The sequence below is a fragment of the Saccopteryx leptura genome, chromosome X (genome assembly GCF_036850995.1).
Source record: "Saccopteryx leptura isolate mSacLep1 chromosome X, mSacLep1_pri_phased_curated, whole genome shotgun sequence".
Lineage (NCBI taxonomy): Eukaryota > Metazoa > Chordata > Mammalia > Chiroptera > Emballonuridae > Saccopteryx > Saccopteryx leptura.
Genome location: NC_089516.1, coordinates 137459418 through 137484458, shown reverse-complemented (window position 1 = coordinate 137484458; position 25041 = coordinate 137459418).

Sequence of the window (25041 nt, the reverse complement as noted above, 5' to 3'; positions counted from 1 at the left end):
ATTGACCACTGTCGGGTGTGGGCTGGGTGATGGTTGGAGGGATTGAGCAAAAATATACTCATTGTTGTAAAATAAAACTAAACAATCAGAAACAAACAAATAATTTGTATTGGTTCAGGTATATATCACTTTAGTTGTCCATTGATTGCTTTCTCATAAATGCCTTGACTTGGGGTAACAGCTGAACTAGTGACCCCTTGCTCAAGCCAGCATCCTTGGGCTCAAGACAGCAACCATAAGGTTATGTCTATGATCCCACACTCAAGCCTGTAAGCCCTTGCTCAAACTACCATCAAGCCTGATGAAACCACAGTGAAGCCAGATGAGCCCTTGCTCAAGCTGGCAACCTCGGTGTTTCAAACCTGAGTCATCACCATCTCAGATTGATGCTCTATCCATTATGCCACCACCTGGTCAGGCATGTTCTTTGTTTTGTTGATGTGGTATACTATATAGATCAATAGGTGTATGTTGAACTGTCCTTATACCCCTGGAATAAATCTCACTTGATGTGATGTATTATTTTTTATGTATTATTGTATTCACAGAAGGAAAGGGGATGAGAGGATAGGATCAGAGAAGGGAAAGAGATTGGTGAAATTATATATAAACAACACAGTGTTATAGAGAGCAGAAAAGCAAACCCTGGAGGGAAGGAGAGAGGGCATGAGGGAAGGGGGGCAAGGGGGATGTTGAGGAGAACACGGGGGTGGTGAGATGTACTCAGTGGGACACTTGAATCTATATAAACACAATAAATTAAAATAAATAAAAAACAAAACAAAAAAAGTATTCAGTTTGCTAATATTTTAAAAATTTTATTTAGAAAATTAACAGGATGACATTGAGCAATAAGAGTACATAGGTTTCAGGTAAAATGTTCTATAGCATCTGAACTCTTGGTTATGTTGTACACCCATCACTCAAAGTCAAATCATTCTCTGTCACCTTATATTTGTCCCTCTTTCTCCCTTCCCTTCACCCTTTCCCACAAACACCTCCCCCTCATAACCACTTCACTTTTATCTATGTCCTTGAGTTTCAGTTTTATATCTCACCTGTGTGTGAAATCATACAGTTCTTAGCTTTTCCTGATTTACTTATTTCACTCAGTATATTGTTCTCAAGGTTGATCCATGTTGTTGTAAATGACATTATGGCTGAGAAGTATTTAATTGTATATATGTACCACATCTTCTTTATCCAATCCTGTACTGAGGAACACTTCAGTTGTGTCAATCTCTTGGCCAGTGTGAATAATGCTGCAATGAACATGGTGGTGCATGTGTCTTTATGTACCAATGTTTGCACATTTTCTGGGTATATATCCAGTAGAGGGATTGCTGGGTCATGTGGTAGTTCTGTTTTTAATTTTTAAAAAGAAACACCATACTTTCTTCCATACTGGTTGTATTACTTTACATTCCCACCTACCGTGAATGAGGCTTCCTTTCACTCCAGAGCCTCTCCAACATTTGTTACTACCTGTCTTGTTATAATAGCTAATCTAACAGGTGTAAGGTGGTATCTCATTGTAGTTTTGATTTGCGTTTCTCTCATAGCTAATGAAAATGAGCATATTTTCATATATCTATTGGCCATTGTATGCTTTCTTGGAAGAAATGTCTGTTTAGTTTATCTCTCCATTTCTTAATTGGATTGCTTGCTTATTTGTTGCTGATCTTTGTGCATTCTTTATATATTTTGGGTATCAACACCTTATCGGAGTTGTTATTTGCAAATATCATCTCCCATTTACTTGGCCTCCTATTTATTTTGTTGTCAATTTCTTTTGCTGTGCAGAAGCTTTTTAGTTTGATATAGTTTAATTCATTTATTTTTGCCTTTACTTCTGTTTTTTTTTTAAAGTAGATTTTATTTATTTTTTTATTCATTTTTAGAGAGGAGAGAGACAGAGAGGGAGAGAGAGAGAGGAGAGAGAGACAGAGAGAGAGAAGGGGGGAGGAGCTGGAAGCATCAACTCCCATGTGTGCCTTGACCAGGCAAGCCCAGGGTTTTGAACCGGCGACCTCAGCATTTCCAGGTTGATGCGCCTTTACTTCTCTTGCATTGAGGGTCAAATTCATAAAATGTTTGTTCTCTATGATCAAGGTCCATGAGTTTAGTATCTATGATTTCTTCAATATAATTTATTGTTTAAGATCCTATGTTTAAGCCTTTGATCCATTTTGAATTGATTATTGTCCCAAGGGACAAACTATAGTCAATTTTCATTCTTTTGCATGTGGCTTTCCAATTTTCCTATCACCATTTATTGAAGAGTCTTTCTTTTCTCAATTGTGTGTTGTTTATATATATGGTTTTATTTCTGGGTTCTCAATTCTGGTTTTAGTGGTCTGTATGTCTGTTTTTCTTCAAAAACCATGGTGTTTTGAACATTGTGGCTTTATAGTATAATTTGAAATCAGGTAGTGTAATACCTCCAGATTCATTCTTTTCCCTCAGGATTGCTTTGGCTATTTGGTTTTTTATGGCTCCATACAAACCTGGTAATTTTTTGTTCTATTTATTTAAAATATGACAATGAGATTTTGATGGGGATTGCATTAAATTTGTATATTGCTTTGGGTAATATGGCCATTTTAACTATGTAGATTCTTTAAATCCATAAACATGGAATATTTTTATTTCATTGTTTCTTTTACAATTTATTTCATTAATGAAGCATAGTTTTAATTATATAGGTCCTTCATATCCTTTATTAAGTTTATTCCTAGGTATTTTAAAAATTCTTTTTTGTTGCAATTGTAAAAGGAATGTTTTCTTAGTTAATTTTCCAAAGTTTTGTTGTTGGTATATAGAAAAGCAATAGAATTTATATATTTATTTTGTATTCTGAGACTTTACTGTATTGGTTTATTGCTTCAAATAGTATTTTGGTGGAGTGTTTAGGGATTTCTATATACAGGATCATTTCATCAGCAAATGTGAAACCTTTACTTCTTCTTTCCCAATATGAATGCCTTTTATTTTTTTTCTCCTGTTTGATTGCTCTGTCTAAAACTTCTAGAACTATGTTGAATAAGAGTGTAATCAGTGCAAAGCCTTGACTTGTTCCTGATTTTAGAGGAAAAGTCTTCATTTTTTCATCATTTAGTATAGTATATGCTTATGGTTTATCATATATGACCTTTATTATGCTGAGGTAATTTCTTTCCATTCTGATTTTATTGAATGTTTTAATTATAAAATGATTTATATCTTAACAAATGCTTTTTCTGCATCTGTTGATAGAATCATATAATTTTTATTCTTTGTATTGTTGATGTGGTGTATTACATTAATTGATTTCCATATGTTGACCATTCTTGTGCTCCTGAAATGTTCCCACTTGATCATCCCTTGCGATATCATAGTTTACTTATCACAGTTTCAATGTATTGCCGATTTTTAAATTGTATATATCTAATTTTGTATTGCAGAGGTTTTGCTATATTGTGAGAAATTGCAATATATAGGTATTTTTATATTTTTATTATTTTTTGGTAAAATAAGCTGTAATGCTTTTCTTGGTTGTACAGTACATTCACCTCATTATCATCACCTTCATCATCATCAGTACTGCACAACTAATTCATCATCATCTTCATCATTCAAGTTGTAGTAAGTATATTCACCAGTGAGTACCCATATAGAATTTTATATGTTTTTAAAATTACATAGGTTTGAGTGTAGAAAGTGTTTAAGAGCATAGAAAGTGTTTATAAGAGTGTGTGAATGGCTCATAACAGTGTAGAAAAGGTTTATAAGAGTGCAGGAAAGGTTTATAAAGCCTTAAAATATATATAAATAAAATAAATATAAGGTCATTACTTCATGGATTTTTGCCTATCATAGGGGTTTCTGGAATCTCACCCCTGTGATAGGTGAAGAACCACTGTATTCTTTTCTAAATGGGATTTTGTATTTAATTTGTTGCTAGTATTTTTTTTAGGATTTTTTAATTTGTATTTATTAAAGATATTGGTCTGTAATTTTTTTTATTGTCCTAGACATGATTTGCTATCAGGATGATGTTGGCATCATAAAATGTGTCAAGGAGTATTGTTTCTTCTTGGATATTTTGGAAAACTTTGAGAGGCTTGGTATCAAATCTTCTTTGAATGATTGGTAGAATTCACTAGTATAGCCATCTGAACCTGGACTTTTATTTTGGAGGAGATTTTGATAGTTGTTGCAATTTCATCCTTGCTTATAGGTCTATTTAAGTTTTTCACTTCTTCATGTCTCAGTGTAGAAGATTGTATAGTTTTAGGAATTTCTACATTTTCTCTAGAATTGTTAAATTTGGTGGCATATATTCTTACATAGTATTCTAGTGTGATCCTTTGTATATCTATGATGTTTGTGGTAATTTTTCTTCTTTCATTTTGGATTTTGTTAGTATGAGTTACTTCTTTTTTATTTCTTTAGTGAGTCTATCCAAGGATCTGTTAATTTTATTGATCTTTTCAAAAAGCCATTTTCTTGCTGTATTAACTTTTTCTATAGTTATTTTGTTCTTTTATTTAGTTCTACTCTAATATTTACTATTTCATTTATTCTGCTTAGTTTTGTTGTCTTTGTTTTTCTTTTGCTAGTTTTTTATGATTTAATGCTAAGTTGTGTACTTGAGATCTCTCTTGTTTTGTGTGGGTTTTTTTAGTGCTATTCACTTTGGGGAGAAATAAAATTTGAGTATCCAAGAGTAGCTGAGGGATTAGGCTCTGGAGTAGGGGCCACATTCCCTGTATTGAGCTACTTCCCAAGAAACCCCTAGAGTAGGGGGTTCCACTATCTTTTTGTTCTCAACCTCAGCTGCACTAACCCAACAAGCTTGCAACCTCTAAAGAGATTGGTTGGGTGAAGCCAGTGTGGGCCCACACTACAGTCTTTCTACAGAAGACTCTGGGGAGAGTTAAAAGAGAAAGTAGAGCAGCTGAAAATTTGAGGCAAATCTTAGGGAGACTGGAGCATTTTTGGAGCTGCTGTCAGCTCTAAGCAGGAGGAAGCTGATCCTTATACACAGGTTAGTCCCTTCCACAGTACCCAGACACTAAGAATGCAGACAAAAACAAACAACAGATGATTCAACCTAAGAAGATATAGAACCAATGCAACTGATAGCTGGTGGCAGACAGCACCAACCCTGGACACAGATAGCTACAGAAGCATTATTTCAAAAGGAGGAGCCCTTGCAGAGTCAAAATGGGAAGACAAAGAAATGCAACCTAGATTAATCAACAAGAGAAACCCCCAGAAAAAAAATTGAATGACATGGAAGTAACCAATCTACCAGATACAGAGTTTAAAGCAATGGTTTTTAGGATGTTCAAGAATCTTAGAGCAACAATGGATGAACACAATGAACACCTAAATAAAGAGAGAGCGAGCATCAAAAAGGACATTGAAATAATAAAAAAATAACAAGTCAGAAATGACAAATACAGTATTAGAAATGAAGACCATAATGGAAGGAATTAAAAGCAGGCTGGATTAAGCAGAGGATGGAATCAGTGATTTAGAGGACAAGGTAAAAGAAAGCAAGAAAGCACAGAAGCAAAGCAGCAAAAAAAAAAGGCACAAAAAGTCTGAGGAAAATTTTAGAGAGTTTTGTGAAAACATGAAGAGAAAGAATATCCACATCATAGGGGTTTCTGAAGGAGAAGAGAAAGAACAAGGGATAGAGAACCTGATTGAAAAAATCATAGCTAAAAATTTCCCTAAATTGATGGTGGAAAAAGTCACACAATTTCAAGGAGCACAAAGAGTCCCATAAAAGAGGAACCCAAAAAGGCCTACATCAAAACACATAATTTAATTGCCAAAATTAAGAGACAAAGAAAGAATAATAAAAGCTCCAAGAGAGAAGTAGTTAATTACTTACAGAGGAGCCCCCATAAGAATGACATTCAACTTCTCAACAGAAGCACTTGAGGCTCAAAGAGATTGGCAAGAAATATTCAAAGTGATGCAAAGCAAGAATGTACAACCAAGACTTCTATATTCAGCAAGGCTGGCTCTCCATTTAAAATTGCAGGTGAAATAAAAAGCTTTCCAGAAAAAATAATCAAGGAATTTATTACCACCAACCAGTATTGCAATAAATGTTAAGGAGTCTGCTGTAAACAGAGGAAAAAAAACCTAGAAAAATAGGATAGTATATTTAAAAAATAAAATGGTTATAAACAACTATATATCAATAATAACTTTAAATGTAAATACATTAAATGATCCAATCAAAAGACATAGTATAGCTGCATGAATAAAAAAATGGGACCAATAATTATGCTGTCTACAAGAGACCCACCTTAGAACAAAAAATACACATAGACTGAAAGTGAAGGGATGAAAAAAAGTATTTCATGCAAACGGAAATGAAAAAGAAAGCTGGGGAAGCATACTTACATCTGACAAAATAGACTTAAAAACAAAGTCTATAGTAAAAGATGGAGGTCACTACATAATTATAAAGGGAGAAATGGAGCAGGAGGATATAAGCATTGTAAATATGTATATATCTAATACACGAGCACCTAAATATATAAAGCAGATTTTGATGGACATAAAGGGCAAGATCAACAGCAATATTATAATAGTAGAAGATTTTAAATCTCACTACCATCAGTAGATAGATCCTCCAGACAGAAAATTAACAAAGAGTAGCCTTAAATGACACACTAGATCAACTGGATTTAATAGATATCTTCAGAACCTTTCACACTAAAACAGCAGAATATACATTCCTTTCAAGTGCTCATGGTACATTCTGAAAGATAGACCATATGTTAGAGCACAAAACGAGTCTTAATAAATTTAAAATTATTGAAATTATATCAAGTATCTCCTCTGATCATGATGTCATGAAACTAGAAATCAACTACAATAGAAAATCTGAAAACATTCAAACACTTGGAGGCTAAATAGCATTTTATTAAATAACGAATGGGTTTACAACAAGATCAAGAGAGAAATAAAATTTTTTTCTTGAAACAAATGAAAGTGAACATAGAACAACTAAAATTTTTGGGACATAACAAAAGCAGTCCAGAGAGGGAAGTTCATAGCATTACAGACATACTGAGAAGCAAGAAAAAGCTCAAATAAACAACTTAACCCTGCATCTAAAGGAACCAGAAAAAGAACAACAAATAAATTCCAAAGGAAGTAGAAGAAAGAAAATAATAAAGATCAGAGTGGAAATAAATGACACAGGTGCTAAAAATACAATAGAGAAGATCAGTGAAACCAAGAGCTGGTTCTCTGAAAAGGTAAAGAAGCTTGATGAACCTTTAATCAGACTCATCAAGAAAAAAGGAGAGAGGACTCAAATAAATAAAATAAAAGTGGAGAACTAACAACTGACATTGCAGAAATACAAAGGATTGAATGAAAATACTATGAAGATCTGTATGCCAAAAAATTGGACAAACTAGGTGAAGTGGGTTAATTCCTAGAAATATATAATCTTCCAAAACTTAATCTGGAAGAATCAGAAAACTTAAGCAGACTGATCACAACAAATGAAATGGAAACAGTTATCAAAAAAATTCCAGTAAACAAAAATCTTGGACCAGATGGATTCACTGGTGAATTTTATCAAATATTCAAAGAGAAACTAACACCTATCCTTCTCAAGCTGTTTCAAAAAATTCAAGAGGAGGGAGGAATTTCAAGCTCCTTTTATGAGCAAGCATATTCCTTATTCCAAAACCAGGTAAAGACATTAGAAAGAAAAAAAAGTATAGACCAATATTCCTTATGAAATTAAATGTTAAAATTCTAAACAAGATAGCAAACGTGATCCAGCAATGCATGAAAAATCATACATCATCATTAAGTGAGATTTATTCTGGGGAGGCAAGGCTAGTATAAATTTGTAAATCAATCAATGTGATTCATCACATAAAGAAAAGAAAATATAAAAATAACATGATAGGTCACTGGTTCAAAACCCTGGGCTTGCCTGGTCAAGGCACATATGGGAGTTGATGCTTCCACCTCCTCCTCACCTTCTCTCTCTGTCCCTCTCTGTCTCTCTCTCTCCCTTTCTCTCTCCTCTCTAAAATAAATTTTAAAAATTTTAAAAAATTACATGATAATATTAATAGATGCAGAAAAAGTATTTGATAAAAATCCAGCACCCATTTATGAACAAAACTCTTAGCAAAGTGAGAATACAGGGAACATACCTCAACATGATAAAGGCCATCTATGACAAACCCACAGCCAATATTGTACTCAATGGGCAAAAATTAAAAGCAATCCCCTTAGGATCAAGAACAAAACAAAGGTGCCTCCTTTCACCACTCTTACTGAACATAATTCTGGAAGTCCTAGCCCCAGCAATGAGACAAGAAGAAGAAATAAAAGGCATCCAAATTGGAAAAAAAGAAATAGTATTATCGTTGTTTGCTGATGACATGATTCTATACATAGAAAACCCTAATGTCTCAGCCAGAAAAACTACTAGACCGGATAAATGAATTTGGCAAGGTGGCGGGATATAAAATTAATATTCAGAAATCAGTGGCTTTTAAAAAACAGACAGTAAACTGTCTGAAAAATAAATTAAAAAACAATCCCCTTTACTATGCAAAAAATAAAATTAAAGTACCTAGAAGTAAATTTAACCAAAGAGGCAAAGGACTTGTACTCAGAAAATTATAAAACATTAATAAAGGAAATCAAGGAAGATACAAACAAGTTGAAGCATATATCATGTTCATGGATTGGAAGAATAAACCTCATTAAAATGGCTATATTACCCAAAGCAGTATATAAATTCAATACAATTCCTGTTAAAATACCAATGGCATACTTAAAAGACATTAGAACACATATTCCAAAAATTTATATGGAACCAAAAGAGAACACGAATAACCTCAGCGATTTTGAAAAAGAAGAATAAAGTGGGAGGTATCAAACTTCCTGATATCAAGTTATACTACAAGGCCATTATACTCAAAACAGCTTGGTAATGGCATAAAAACAGGCATATAGATCAATGGAACAGAAGTGAGAACCCAGAAATAAACCCACGCCTTTATGTTCAATTGATATGTGACAAAGGAGGCAAGAGCATACAATGGAATAAAGACAATCTCTTTAAAAATGAAACTAGACCACGAAATTACACCATTCATAAAAATAAACTCAAAATGGATAAAAGACTTAAATGTAAGTCATGAAACCATAAACATCTTGGAATTAAACATAAACGGTAAACTCTTCGATATCTCTCATAGCAATATTTTTGCTGATTTATCTCCATAGGCAAGTGAAATAAAGGACAGGATGAACAAATGGGAATATATGAAACTAAAAAGCTTTCACACAGCAAAAGACACCATTAACAAAATAAAAGGACAACCTACACAATGGGAGAATATATTCTTTAATATATCTGATAAGGTGTTAATAACCAAAATTTATAAAAGAACTTCTAAAACTCAACACCAGGAAGGTAAACAATCCAATTTAAAAATGGGCAAAAGAACTGAACAGGCACTTCTCAAAAGAGGACAGACAAATGGCCAATCGGCAGATGAAAAAATGTTCCACATCACTAATCATCAGAGAAATACAAATTAAAACCACAATGAGATACCACCTCACACCAGTCAGAATGGCACTTACTAACCAAACAACACAGAATAAGTGCTAGCAAGGATGTGGAGAAAAGGAAATTCTCCTGCATTGCTGGTGGGAATGCAGACTGGTGCAACCACTGTGGAAAACAGTATGGAGATTCCTCAAAAAATTAAAAATGGAACTGCCTTTTGACCCAGCTATCCCACTATTAGGAATATATCCTAAGAATACCAAATCACTGATTCAAAAGAAGATATGCACCCCATGTATATTGCAGCATTGTTTACAGTGACCAAGATCTGGAAATTGCCCAAGTGTCCATCAGTGCATGAATCAATTAAAAAGTAGCAGTACATATATGCAATGGAATACTCTGCAGCCATAAAAAAGGAAATCTTACCTTTTGTGACAACATGGATGGACCTGGAAACTATTATGTTAAGTAAAATAAGCCAGGGAGAGAAAGACAAGTATCAGATCATCTCACTTATATGTGGAATCTAAGGAACAAAATGAACTGAGAAATGAAATAGAAACAGAGGCAGGGGCATGGGGCCCAAGGTACTGCTGTCAGAGGAAAGGGGGAGGAGGGGATGAGATCAGAGTAGGTGAAGTAATTAGTGAAATTATATATATAACACAGAGATACAGATAGTAAGACAGCAAGTCTCAGAGGAAAGGGTGGGGGGTGTTAGAGTGAGGGGGCAAAGAGCGTACAGATAGGGATATGGGAGAGCGAGGGAGGGTGTTGCATTCAGTGGGATGCTTGAATCTATATTAACACAATAAATTAAAATTAATTTTTAAAAAAGTACAACTAAATATGAAAATAAAAGAAATTAAACTTAATGTTTCCTAAAGAAAAAAATTACATTGGGTATAGATTGTCAAAGATGCTCATTTCTCCATATTGTTAAGTTAAAGCCATTCCACAAGCATATTTTCCCTTGGCTTCACAGGAGAACTTGGAAATAACATTTATTTGTTAGCAGATGGCAAATGTGTAAAGATTTTGTTTCAGTGAAATAACTCATCTGTCCTTCTGTGAACTTTTCACAGAGGTTTCTGAAAAAATTACTATGTCACTAACCCCAAGCCAAGCAGATGGAGAGGTTGAATACTAAACCTACCTTTAAGCTCTGTTGTGAATATGGAAAATGTATAAATCCAGAAAGCACTTTTGCTTGTCAAAAAAATTTTTTTTTTAAAAAAGAGGAAGGAAAGAAAGAAGGAAGGAAGGAAGGAAGGAAGGAAGGAAGGAAGGAAAGAAGGAAGGAAGGAAGGAAGGAAGGAAGGAAGGAAGGAAAAAAGAATAAAGGAAGGAAAAAAGAATAAAGGAAGGAAGGAAAAAAGAAAGAAGGAAGGAAAAAATAAGGAAGAGAGAGAGAGAGAGAGAACCAACAAAATTACCCACCTTTGAAATAAACTCTTCTACAAGGTTCTGATGGTAGAAGCTAGCAGAATCACGTAGCTCTTCTTTAAGTGATGCAAATACCCTCTTAAAGGGCCAAGCAAGAATATCTTATTCACAGCCACTTACCGTGGGCTCCAGTGGTGGGAGATCTAAGAGGACTCAAGTCACGTGAAGAAAGTGTAAAATTGGAAGATTCATGGAGAAACATGGTGAGGGATAGCCACCAGAACCACTATGCTAAATCATTCTCCCATACTACAGCTGTCATCTTTCTATGGTGGCACATTTCTTCTGTGTGGCATCAGCCTGAAAGAAAGCAACTACCCACCTTTGAAATCTCTCTTAATCCACTCTATTGATATTGGGCCCTGTTGAGAAGTAAACAGCCTTGGCCAGGAAGCAGGGCTAAAAAGACTCAGGAGGTTACAGTGACTCAGTTGTGTGGCAATGACACTGGAGCTTTCCCCCCCTTTTCTGAGAAGGTAACTCGTGTTTCCACCTTATGGGAGTGTATGGCCAGGGGCCGCCATTGTAGCCATTCACATGCAGGTTCTCATTGAATTTGGGCAGACGGTAAAGAAATGGTGGAGTCGGAGGCAAGCCACAAGAGAAGCCAAAGGAAAAGCAAAAAACCTTTTCCCATAGAGGGGAAGGGATCAGGGAGGCCCCTGCAATGTTTATAGCAGGAACCCAGAGAAAAAAAAACCCTGGTCTGTCTCATTTTATAGTGTAGAAAATGAAAGCCTTTAAGCCAATATACAAACAAGGAAGTATCTGATACAAAGCCACTTATCTGAGGCATAGTGGGATTCCTCATGAGAGTGCACCACCCCACATCATGCAAGAGTCAAGGGTGTAGGGAAAATCTCAGTTTTGAGAAGACCTTAGTATCAGAAGGGTGGTAAAGGCTTAGTCTTAAAAATAAGCCTTGGGCTATAATGACTTTGCCAGCTTACAACCTGTCCCCCACATTCAAAGTGAGAAAACATATATATCATATTTACAAACTTATTTGAACAACAGGGAGATTCAGTAAAAATTGTCCAGACTGGGTGTAGAACAAACCTCTGGGTTGCAGAGGCCACATTCACTGGACTCTTAGTGACCACACCTTACTGATGTTGGTGAAAAACTTCAGTACAGACAGACACCTGGGACCGAGGGGTTGGAGCAACACCCACCACTTTTCCTGATGCCTGAATTGTTCTAGGCTTTACACTTTAGCAGAAGTTTATTCAGGGGCTGAGCCCAATATGCAGCCAGCAGACAGAGGAAGCAGGAGGCTTATCTCAGAGAATCTTGGATCTTTTGTTTATTTAACCCAGGCCTGATGTCGGTGAGTGTGCCTAAGTGTGCAACTTGATCATTCTATGTGCACCTAATCCCAGAAGAATCAGCCACAAGCTTTGGATTTTTTTATAACTCCAAAAAGATCGATGAAGGAGGGCCAGTTATAAGCAGTGTCCTGCTCTGGTAAGCACCAGATTAGTTCCTAAGAAGCCCAGAATCAACACATACAGAGGCCATCTACAGACAATATCAAAGCAGGATCCAAGCATTATTACAAGTATCATATCCAAAGGAAGAAGTCATCAGGAACCAAACCCAGTTGAAGTGAATTCTACTTTCTCTGGTCAACACCTGCACAGAAACTTACATGCATTGGAGGAGTTAGAGCCTCAAATTCAGCTGGCCAAAGACTCTAATATCATACACAGTGGGATAAGTTCCACAAGGGGAAGGGAGGATGACTTAGAGAACTGTAAGGCCAGTAGCCGTGGCCACCATCACAGCCGCCTAGCCAATGCAGGTTTGCATTTTATTCAGACAGACGGTAATGAAACAATGGAGCCAAAAACTGGTGGGCCATTAGCTTTAATTCTAGCTTGCACCCGGAGTGCAAGAAATACACACAGTGGGAAAACACTTCCCTTTCCATTCAGGGCTCCCAAAGTCACTGACTTATCCGAGTTTTCCTAGGATCAAAGGTTTGTACCTCACTAGCCTTATTCACCTCTGTTCCCCATCTCCTCTCTCTGCACAAACTGGCTTCTCCCTCAGCACTCTGCCATCTTGGCTGCTTTTCCTCTCCTCAATGTGGCCTTTATCTGCTCACTTCTTTAAGACTAATCTCAGGAACCAAGAGAGAGAAGGCTCCTGGTCTGCCCCATTTTATAGTATAGAAATCAAAACCTTTAATCCAATATGCAAACAAGGAAGTCTCTGATACAAAGTCACTTATCTGAGGCAAAATGGGATTCCTCATGAGAGTACAGTACCCCACATCATGCAACAGTCAAAGGTGTGGGGAAAAGCATAGTCTTTTTTTTTTATTTTATTTTTTTAATGGGGCGACATCAATAAATCAGGATACATATATTCAAAGATAACAACTCCAGGTTATCTTGTCGTTCGATTATGTTGCATACCCATCACCCAAAGTCAGATTGTCCTCTGTCAGCTTCTACCTAGTTATCTGTGTGCCCCTCACCCTCCCTCTTTCCCTCTCCCTCTCTCCCCACTCCCTGTAACCACCACACTCTTATCAATGTCTCTTAGTTTCACTTTTATGTCCCACCTACGTATGGAATAATGCAGTTCCTGTTTTTTTCTGATTTACTTATTTCACTTCGTATAATGTTATCAAGATCCCACCATTTTGCTGTAAATGACACGATGTCAACATTTCTTATGGCTGAGTAGTATTCCATAGTGTATATGTGCCACATCTTCTTTATTCAGTCATCTATTGATGGGCTTTTTGGTTGTTTCCATGTCCTGGCCACTGTGAACAATGCTGCAATAAACATGGGGCTGCATGTGTCTTTACGTATCAATGTTTCTGAGTTTTGGGGGTATATACCCAGTAGAGGGATTGCTGGGTCATAAGGTAGTTTTATTTTCAGTTTTTTGAAGAACCACCATACTTTCTTCCATAATGGTTGTACTACTTTACATTCCAACCAACAGTGTATGAGGGTTCCTTTTTCTCCACAGCCTCTACAACATTTGCTATTACCTGTCTTGTTAATAATAGCTAATTTAACAGGTATGAGGTGGTATCTCATTGCAGTTTTGATTTGCATTTCCCTAATAACTAATGAAGATGAGCATCTTTTCATATATCTGTTGGCCATTTGTATTTCTTCCTGGGAGAAGTGTCTGTTCATGTCCTCTTCCCGTTTGTTTATTGGATTGTTTATTTGTTTGTTATTGAGTTTTATGAGTTCTTTGTATATTTTGGATATTAGGGCCTTATCTGAGCAATTCTTTGAAAATATCAATTCCCATTTAGTTGGCTGTCTGTTTATTTTGATATCAGTTTCTCTTGCTGAGCAAAAACTTCTTAGTCTGGTGTAGTCCTATTCATTAATTTTTGCCTTCACTTCTCTTGCCTTTGAAGTCAAATTCATAAAATGCTCTTTAAAAACCAGGTCCATGAGTTTAGTACCTATGTCTTCTTCTATGTACTTAATTGTTTCAGGTCTTATGTTTAGATCTTTGATCCATTTTGAGTTAATTTTAGTACACGGGGACAAACTGTAGTCCAGTTTCATTCTTTTGCATGTGGTTTTCCAGTTTTCCCAGCACCATTTATTGAAGAGGCTTTCTTTTCTCCATTGTGTGTTGTTGGCCCCTTTATCAAAGATTATTTGACTATATATATGTGGTTTTATTTCTGGATTTTCTATTCTGTTCCATTGGACTGAGTGTCTATTTTTCTGCCAATACCATGCTGTTTTTATTGTCGTGGCCCTATAATATAGTTTGAACTCAGGTATTGTAATGCCCCCAGCTTCATTCTTTTTCTTTAGGATTGCTTTGGCTATTCGGGGTTTTTTATAGTTCCATATAAATCTGATGATATTTTGCTCCATTTCTTTAAAAAATGTCATTGGAATTTTGATAGGAATTGCATAAATTTGTGTATTGCTTTGGTTAATATGGCCATCTTGATTATATTTACTCTTCCTAACGAAGAACAAGGAATATTCTTTCATCTTATTATATCTTTTTTGATTTCCCTTAACAATGGTTTATACTTTTCATTATATAAGTCCTTTACATTCTTTGTTATGTTTATTCCTAAGTATTTTATTTTATTTTTTGTTGCAATCGTAAAGGGGATTATTCTTTTGAGTTCATCCTCAAATGTTATATTGTTGGCATATAGAAAGGCTATTGACTTCTGTATGTTAATTTTGTATCCTGCAACCTTACTGTATTGGCTTATTGTTTCTAGTAGTCTTTTTGTGGATTCTTTGGGGTTTTCGATGTATAGAATTATATCATCTGCAAAAAGTGATACCTTTACTTCTTTTTTTCTGATATGGATGACTTTTATTTCTTTGTCTTGTCTGATTGCTCTGGCTAGAACCTCTAGTACCACGTTAAATAAGAGTGGAGAGAGTGGACAACCCTGTCTTGTTCCTGATTTAAGGGGGAAAGCCTTCAGTTTTGTGCCGTTTAATATGATGTTAGCTGATGGTTTATCATATATGGCCTTTATCATGTTGAGATATTTTCCTTCTATAACCATTTTGTTGAGAGTCTTAAACATATAATTGTGTTGTATTTTATCAAAAGCCTTTTCTGCATCTATTGATAAGATCATGTGGTTTTTGTTCTTTGTTTTGTTGATATGGTGTATTACGTTAACCGTTTTACGTATGTTGAACCATCCTTGAGTTTCTGGGATGAATCCCACTTGATCATAATGTATTATTTTTTTAATATGTTGTTGTATTCGATTTGCTAGTATTTTGTTTATTATTTTAGCATCTATATTCATTAAAGATATTGGTCTGTAGTTTTCTTATTTGTGCCGTCCTTGCCTGCTTTTGGTATGAGGGTTATGTTGGCCTCATAAAATGTGTTTGGAAGGATTACTTCTTCAATTTTTTGGAAGACTTTCAGTAGAATAGGAAACAAATCTTCTTTGAAAGTTTGATAAAATTCGCTGGTATACCTATCTGGGCCTGGACTTTTATTTTGGGGGAGGTTTTAATGGTTTTTTCTATTTCTTCTCTACTAATAGGTCTGTTTAGGCTTTCTGTTTCTTCTTGACTCAGTCTAGGAAGGTTTTATTGTTCTAGAAATTTATCCATTTCTTCTAAGTTGTTGAATTTACTGGCATAAAGTTTTTCATAGTATTCTACAAAAATTCTTTGTATATCTATGGTTTCCGTGGTGATTTCTCCTCTTTCATTTTTGATTTTGTTTATATGAGCTCTTTCTCTTTTTTTCCTTGGTAAGTCTTGCCAAGGGTTTGTCAATTTTTTTATCTTTTCTAAGAGCCAGCTCCTTGTTCTATTAATTTTTTCTATAGTTTTTCTGTTCTCTATTTCATTTATTTCTGCTCTGATTTTTATTATCTCCTTTCTTCGGCTGGTTTTGGGTTATCTTTGTATTTCTTTTTCTAGTTCCTGAATATGTGAAGTTATGTGGTTCACTTGGGCTCTCTCTTGTTTGTTCATATAGGCCTGAAGTGATATGAACTTCCCTCTTATCACTGCTTTTGCTACATCCCATAGATTCTGATATGTCGTATTGTCAATTTCATTAGTCTGTGTATATGTTTTGATCTCTACACTTATTTCTTCTTTGACCCATTCATTTTTTAAAAGTATGTTGTTTAGTTTCCACATTTTTGTGGGATTTTTTTCTTCTTTTTTGCAGTTGAATTCTAGTTTCAAGACTTTATGATCAGGAAATATGCTTGGTACAACTTCGATTTTTCTGAATTTGCTGATGTTGTTTTTTTGGCCCAACATATAGTCAATTCTTGAGAATGATCCATGTACACTGGAGAAAAATGTATACTCAATCACTTTGGGATGAAATGTCCTGTAGATGTCTATCATATCCAGGTGCTCTAGTGTTTTGTTTAAGGACACTATATCTTTGTTGATTCTCTGTTTGGATGACTGATCTAGAGCCTTCAGCAGTGTATTGAGGTCTCCAAGTATGATTGTATTTTTGTCAGTTTTTCTTTTAAGGTCAATAAGTAGCTGTCATATATTTTGGTGCTCCTTTGTTTGGTGCATATATATTAAAAATTGTTATGTCTTCTTGATTCAGTGTCCCCTTAGCCATTATGTAATGGCCATTTTTGTCTCTGAGTACTTTTGCTGTCTTGTAGTCAGCATTATCAGATATGAGTATTGCTATGCCTGCTTTTTTTTGGATGTTATTTGCTTGGAGTATTGTTTTCCAGCCTTTCACTTTGAGTTTGTTTTTATCCTTGTTGCTTAGATGAGTTTCTTGTAGGCAGCATACAGTTGGATTTTCTTTTTTAATCCAATCTTCTACTCTGTGCCTTTTTATTGGTGAATTTAATTCGTTTACATTTAGTGTAATTATTGACACTTGTGAGTTCCCTATTGCCATTTTATATCTTGCTTTCTGTTAGTTTTGTGTCTTGTTTAATCCTTCTGTTTCATTTTTCTATCTTTTGTTTTTATTTGGTTGTGTTCCATACATCTTTCCTCTGTTGCTATCTTTTTTAAATTATGTGCTTCTGTGGTGGTTTTTTCAATGGTGGTTACCTTTAAGTAATGAAATGAGTTCCTACCCTGTTCATTGCAGTGCACTCTTGTGAGTACTTTTGTACTCCATCGTCCTTTGCTTCTGTTAATCTCCATCCTCTCCTCCCCCCTTTCTTTTTTTTGTTGTCACAGTTTAAATTTGGTTTTATTGTGCTCTTTTTCGAGCTTTTAATTGTGGCTTTGCTTTTTTTTGTTCTTTGTATCTGATTGGAGAACCCCCTTTAGTAATTCCTGGAGTGGGGGTTTTCTGATGATAAATTCCCTCATCTTTTCTGTATCTGTGAATGTTTTTATTTCTCCTTCATATTTGAAGTATAGCTTTGATGGTTATAGTATTCATGCTGGAAGTTCCTCTCTTTGAGGACTTTAAATATTGGGGTCCACTCTCTTCTATCTTGTAGAGTTTCTGTTGAGAAATCTGATGATAATAAAATGGGCCTTTCTTTATATGTTGTATTCTTCTTTTCCCTGGCTGCCTTGAGAATTTTTTCTTTGCCGTTGGTTTGTGTCAATTTTATTATGATGTGCCTTGGAGTAGGTTTGTTGGGGTTAAGAAAACTCAGAATTCTGTTTGCTTTTTGAATTTGAGGCTTTAGTTCTTTCCACAGGCTTGGGAAGTTCTCATCTATTATTGTTTGACTATGTTCTCCTTTCCATTTTCTCTCTCTTCTCCCTCTGATATACCTATTATTCTTATGTTATTCTTTTTGATGGATTCAGATAATTCCTGTAGGGCAATCTCATTTTTTTATATTTTTGTTTCTCTTTCTTCTTCTCTCTGTTGTGCCTCAAGTTGCTTGTCTTCTATTTCACTAATCCTACCTTCTATCTGGCCTGTTCTATTAGCTAAGCTTGTTACCTCATTTTTCAGCTCATGAATTGAGTTTTTCATCTCTGTTTGATTTGTTTTTGTTGTTTCAATTTCCTTGGAAATATATTCTTTGTGTTCATTGAGTTGTTTTCTGAGCTCCCTAAATTGCTTTTCTGTGTTTTCTTGTATATCTCTGAGTATTTTTAGGATTTCTATTTTAAATTCTCTGTCGTTGAACTCCAAGGTTTCCAGTATATTAAATTTTTTCTCCATAGATTTTCCCTCACTTATCTGTGTTACCTCTCTTTCTTTTCTATGCATGATATTCAATTTTCTCTTCCTTAATGGCATCTGAGGGTGGTTTTATTGATAGTATTAATGAGGTTTAATAAATAATAAAAAGTTAAAAAATAAAAAAATAAAAAATCGAAATTAATTCTTTTTTAAAAAAATAATAATTAAATAAAGAAAAATAAAATAAAATAAAAATTAAAAAAAAGGAAATTATTCCCCCCCCTCCTTTTTTTCTCTCCTGTCCTCTCCCCTCTTTCTTGAGAAAATCTTGTGGTGAACTGTGAATTATATTGTACTAAATAGAACAAACAATGCCTGTAATGGAGGGTCTGAATTGGGGAGAAGTAATAAAGGGGCAAAAAACAAACAAAAAAGGAGGGTATGTACCCACAAAAAGTAAATAAGGAAAAAATTTGGGTCAAGAATAAAATGATTTGCTTTTAGGTGTTGGTTGACTAAGAGCTATGATGAGAGGAATAAGAGGGAAACAGGAAAATGGGGGACAAATTAATAAGTTACTATTGTATTTGGTGGAACAAGGACTAGATAAAATGGAGAGCCAGGGATGGGAGCACTGCTAGTGAGTTAAAAAGGTGAAGTAACCCCCCCCCCAAATGCCACAAACATAAGTTTGAGTCCCAGATAAGATAATTTGTTCGTTATGGAGGTTTGAATGAGAGGAGACATAAAGGAGAAAGGAAGAAACTAATATAGAGTGAGAAAAGAAAAAGAGAGAGAGAAAAAAAAGAGAAAACCACTAAAAGAAGAAAAAAGAAAAAAGAGGAGACAGAGAGAGAGTTAAGGGTTTTATAGTGCAACCCTCATAGAGAGAAAGGAAGAGGAAAGAAAAGATAATGGGAGATGTAACACTTATGGGTAGTGAGTGTAGTTCAAGGAGAGGAGAGAGTAAGACCGGCAGAGAGTTAAATGAAGAAATTGGAGGAGGAAAAAATAAAAAATCAAGAATGAAGATAAGAGAAACAAACGAACAAATATAATAAAATGGGATAGGTTATAAAGTCTGCGGATTATTCTTGATTTTGAGATGTTATCGTCTTGCTTTTTCTTTTCTCTCCCTTTTTCTGGTCGGTGACTCTGTACCCCGGGTTCTGCCCCTTTGGCATGCTGAGGTAGAGGTTTGCAGTTTATAAGTCTCTATGGCGATGTCATGTATTGTGCTTCAGTCTCGTTGGCAGTCAAGGCTCATTAGCATTTATAGGCTCCAACAGTGAGAGAGTCCGTGTTCCTGGAGCCTCTCTCCTAGTCTTTTTTTCCTCAATTAGTAGCCTGATAATCCAGGTATGCAGTTGCTGCTGCCTCTGCCTGGATAGTAAGAGGCTCAAATGGCTGGCAACTCCCCACTCTATTCCCACTCAGCACAGGGCTCTGGGTAAGGCTCAGTCAGTCAGAGCTGCTAGCATAATCAGGCGGGGCTTCCACCCACTCAAAGACCTCTGCTCTGCCACTCTTTCCAATAACATGGGCGGGCGCCCACTCGGGGTGTTTGGAGGAAACTCTTCCTCACTATCTGCGTGCGCAGACCAGGATATCAGGCCTGCAGTCTCACACTCTGAGTGAAACCTCTTCCCGTATAGATAAGTTCCAGCTTTGGAATTGGCTCCCGCTCCCTCTCCATGCGTGGCTTTTTTAGAGCACTGGGGTGGCCTGGAGATTCCGCTTTTGGCCCACACAAAGGCCCCTGACTCTGGCCCTCTGTGGGATAACACGGGCGTGCACTGCCGAGGCACTTAGAGGAAACTCTCGCTCACTATCTGCGTGCACAGATCAGGATATCAGGCAGGCCGCCTTACCCTCTGAGTGAAACCCCCGCCTGCACAGAAAAGTTCCCATTATGGAATTGGCTCTTGCTCCCTCCCTGTGTGCAGCTTTTCAGGGCACTGCGGTGGCCCAGAGATTCCGCTTTTGGCCCACACAAAGTCCCCTGACTCTGCCTCTCTGTGGGGTAACACGAGCGCCCACTGCTGAGGCACTTGGAGGAATCTCTCACCCACTATTTGTGAGCACCGACCTGGAGATTGGGGAAAATGGCTGCCTTGCTTGTCTTTCTTTGTCTGGGTTTTTTGCGAGTGTTAGCTTGTATTGCCTGGGTTGCCACAGGCAGAGTTTTTCCTCAGCTTGGATCTCCGTGCCACAGCCGGGTTTGGCCATTTGTGCCGTGGCCTGGATCTATTCACCCCCTTTGCCCACCTTAGTTTTTATATTCTCAGTTCCCAGTGAAAGCAGCCCTGTTTAGGTTACTGAAGAAGGTGGAGCATTTCTTACTCCCTATTTCCCTTGGGGTTTGATTATATATTTAGCCAATTTTTCGCTCGACCATATCTTCAGGTGTATTGCAAAACATCTGGAGGCTCCAAGGATAGGTTTTTCTGTTTCTGGTTGAAGATCCTGTTGAGTTTTGGGGGAGATTTATCAGTATCGCTTCCTACCGCACCATTACTCTGACGTCATCCAGTCTTTTTTATTATTACAGAGACAGAGAGTCAGAGAAAGGGATAGATTAGGACAGACAGACAGGAATGGAGAGAGATGAGAAGCATCAATCATTAGTTTTTCATTGTTGTTCATTGACTGCTTTCTCATATGTGCCTTGACCATGGGTCTTCAGCAGACCGAGTAACACTTTGCTCAAGCTGGAGACCTCAGGGTTTTGAACCTGGGTCTTCCTCATCCCAGTCTGATGCTCTATCTACTTTGCCACCACCTGGTTAAGCAAAAGCTTAGTCTTAAAACTAAGCCTTAGGCTATAATGTATGACCCTCCCTTCTTACAGCCTGTTCCCCACACTCAATGCAAACTATAAGCAAGCAAACATATATATCATATTTACAAACTTATTTGACTAACAAGCAAAAACAGTAAAGGTGCAACTAGTCCCAGAGAAAGAGCATCTCAGTCATCTTCCGTGGGACTAGAGGCTCTTCAGATGAAAAAAACAAACACACTTCTGTAGAGGAGACTGTTGGCACCACCCAACCTGAACCTGTTGCTCACCTCTCTGGGGAGAAATAAAATTGGAGTATACTGCAAGGGTTGAAGGATTAGGCTATGAAGTAGGGGCCATCTTCCTCATACAAAGGTTTTGACCAAGAGACTTCTCAAGTATGGAATCCTAGTAACATTGTCACTCCAACCTTATTTGCCTTAACTCACCAAGCTTGCAACCCGTGGAGGAGTTGCTGGGGGTGAGGTCAACCTGAGACACTCTACAGTCTTTCTACAGACTATTCTGTGGAAAGACCAAATATCTGCAAGAAGATGTGGAGCAGCTGAGATGTGAAGGCAAATCTTAAGGAACCTGGGCCTTATACAGAGTTGCTCTTATATCTAAGCAAGAGAAAGTTTACCTTTCCTACACAAAAAAAAGCATATAAAATGCAGAAATAAGCAAAGAACAAAGTGGTAGCTCTGGACAGGTAGTCCACGATGGGTTATGAACAAACATCTGACATCAACCTGTTCCTGAACCCAGCCCAAGAGGATCAAGAGCCAAGGTAAGACCCAGGTTCAAAATCCTGAGGTTGCCAGCTTGAGCAAGGGGTTACTCAGTCTGCTGAAGACCCATGGTGGCACAGTGGATAGAGTGTTGGACTGGGATGCAGAGGACCCAGGTTTGAGATCCTGAGGTTCCCAGATTGAGTGTGTACTTATCTGGTTTGAGAAAATCTCACCAGCTTGGACCCAAGGTTGCTGGCTCGAGCAAGGGATCACTCAGTCTGCTGTAGCCCCCTAGTAAAGGCACATATGAGAAAGCAATCAATGAACAACTAAGGTGTCACAATGAAGAACTAATGATTGATGCTTCTATTCTCTCTGTGTTCCTGTCTGTCTGTCCCTATCTATCCCTCTCTCTGACTCTTTCTCTGTCTCTGTAAAAAAAGAAAAAAAAAAGAACCAAGATAAACAATAGTGGGAAGCAGACCACACGAATGCTGGACTCAAGTAGCCACACAAGTGTCATGCATGTAGTAGAAGTCCAGCAGTCACCAGGCCTGCTGAGAATAACTATGCCCCATAAGACAAACACTGCAGTGACTAATACATGTGATTAAGGTTAACCATTAGAGCCAGCCAGCCTGAAGGTTAACTCTACCCATGAAAAGGCCAATAGCATTTGACAGTTACATAAAACAGGAGGATAAATATGATTCCCAAGAAACATTTCTAGAGAAAAAGAGGTCAGGTAGCCTGGAGGTAAGTATCACTGAGCTCACCTGCCTTATAAAGACATCACAACAAATTCACAAATCAGAGTAGAAATATCTGATACACAGACAAAATGAGCAGACAAAGAAATATGACAAAAATGAATTAACAAGAGAAATCACTAAAAAAATTTAAATAAAAGCAAAAGCCACAGTTTTGTCACTGACAGCAAATACTGAACACAGTACCTTGCTGAACAAAGCACAATAGGGATAGAATTAGCAATTCTGATTAAGTATAGGTGGGTATATCTGAGCTACTTCCCTTACCCTTTTGTCTGCTCTAAAGAAGTTCCACTTTCTGACTTCTTCATTCTCATTCCTCTTTTTATTTGTGTATATCAACAAATACCCCTAAGGACTGGGGTTCAGGGCTATCTTATGAAACCTATATAGGGAATTATGTGACAGTCTTTCCTAGGTTCCTCAATGCATTCCATGTGGTCTCTCAGTAGTCATTGTCTCTATAACAAGTGGTGCCCTGTATAAGAAGTGGGAACAAAATGACCTTCCAAAGCCAGCAAAAGGGAAAGTTCTTCCAACACATCCCTGTAAGTGGGAGATAGATGCTGGAGAAATGCCTCTCAACATCTGTGATGAAGTCAAATAAGTTTTAGACAGGGAATTCCCCATTTTCTTCTTCACTTTCTCTCTTTTTCTTTCTCTGACCATCATGGGAAATTCCTTGACCTTGAAGAAGTGCAATCATCAGCTCCAACATCATGGCCTCCTCCACAGTGCAAGATATAAGGCCACTGATAGGCAGCTTACAATGCTGCTTATTGTATGTAGTGCATCAACAGTGTCCTTGGTATCCAAGAGAAGGGAACCTATACATTGAAGACTGGGAAAAAAATCAGGAACTGGATCTACAACTCATTAGGGCCAGTGACTGTACAACATCAAACAGTATGAAATCATTGTCAATTAACTTTACACCTGATTCAAGGCAGAAATCACCAGGTTCCTCCTTCTGATGAGCCAAAACCTCACCAGCCACCTTCCCAAACCCCCACTCTAGATACAATTCTCCCACCTCCTCTTCCATATGAAAGTAAGTTTGAAAATGATCTAAGGGAAAGCTTAGAAAAAGATGGAAAATTTGTTAAGGCTTTCCCCATATAAAAAAAATGTCAGGGCAGCCTGTGTAACATGAGAGCCACCCCTTACTTAGTCTTTAAGTATTTCAAAAAAATTATTACTGAAAATACGGTACAAAGCACAATTACCAAAAGAATGATTGAGGCAATTAGCACAGGATATGAAATGACCTCATGGAACTGGAAGGGGTTAATGAAAACAGTAACCACCACTGCTCAATACATTGTCTGGCTATAAGAATATCAGGATGATGCTCAACAGTTTGTCATACAAAATCTGGGAGCTGGTATTCCAATTAGAATTGGCATGTTACTTGGGATTGGTGCCTACAATACTCTCCAGGCTCAATGCCAAATGAACAGAGTGGCATTTCCTATAATTTACTAAACTGCTCACAAAATGTGGGGTAAAATTCCAGACACCAGAGTCCCCGTGGGTTCCTCTGTTACCATAAGACAAGGGGCAAATAAGCTGTACATAGATTTCATTAATTGTGTACAAAATGCTATCCCCAGACAAATAGACAATATTCAAACAGCTGATGTTCTTGCATTCCAGAAGGCATACAGAAATGCCAATGCAGATTGTCAGAAAATCTTAGCCCCTTTATAAAGACAAAATTTTAATATAACCTAAGGCAGTGGTTAGCAAACCATGGCTAGCAAGCCACATGCGGCTTTTGGCTCAAAGGCCAGCTTAGGAGTACCCTAATTAAGTTAATAACAATGTACCTATCTATATAGTTTAAGTTAAAACAATTTGGCTCTCAAAAGAAGTTTCAATTGTTTTACTGTTGATATTTGGCTCTGTTGACTAACGAGTTTGTCAACCACTGAAGGTGATTGCTGCTTGTTAAAATGCAGGTATTGAATTACACTGAGCCCAGGTACTTGCTGCCACATTACAACCACAAACTTGTTATAAGGGTGAGAAGGAAGAACATTTTCAGAAAGATTGCAGTCAGAGTCTAATGGCAATTGTGTAGGTTGGCCTTTGTGTGTGCCCTGAGGGACTAATTGAAACTCAGTCTGTAAACTCCTTATAAAGTTTCAACAA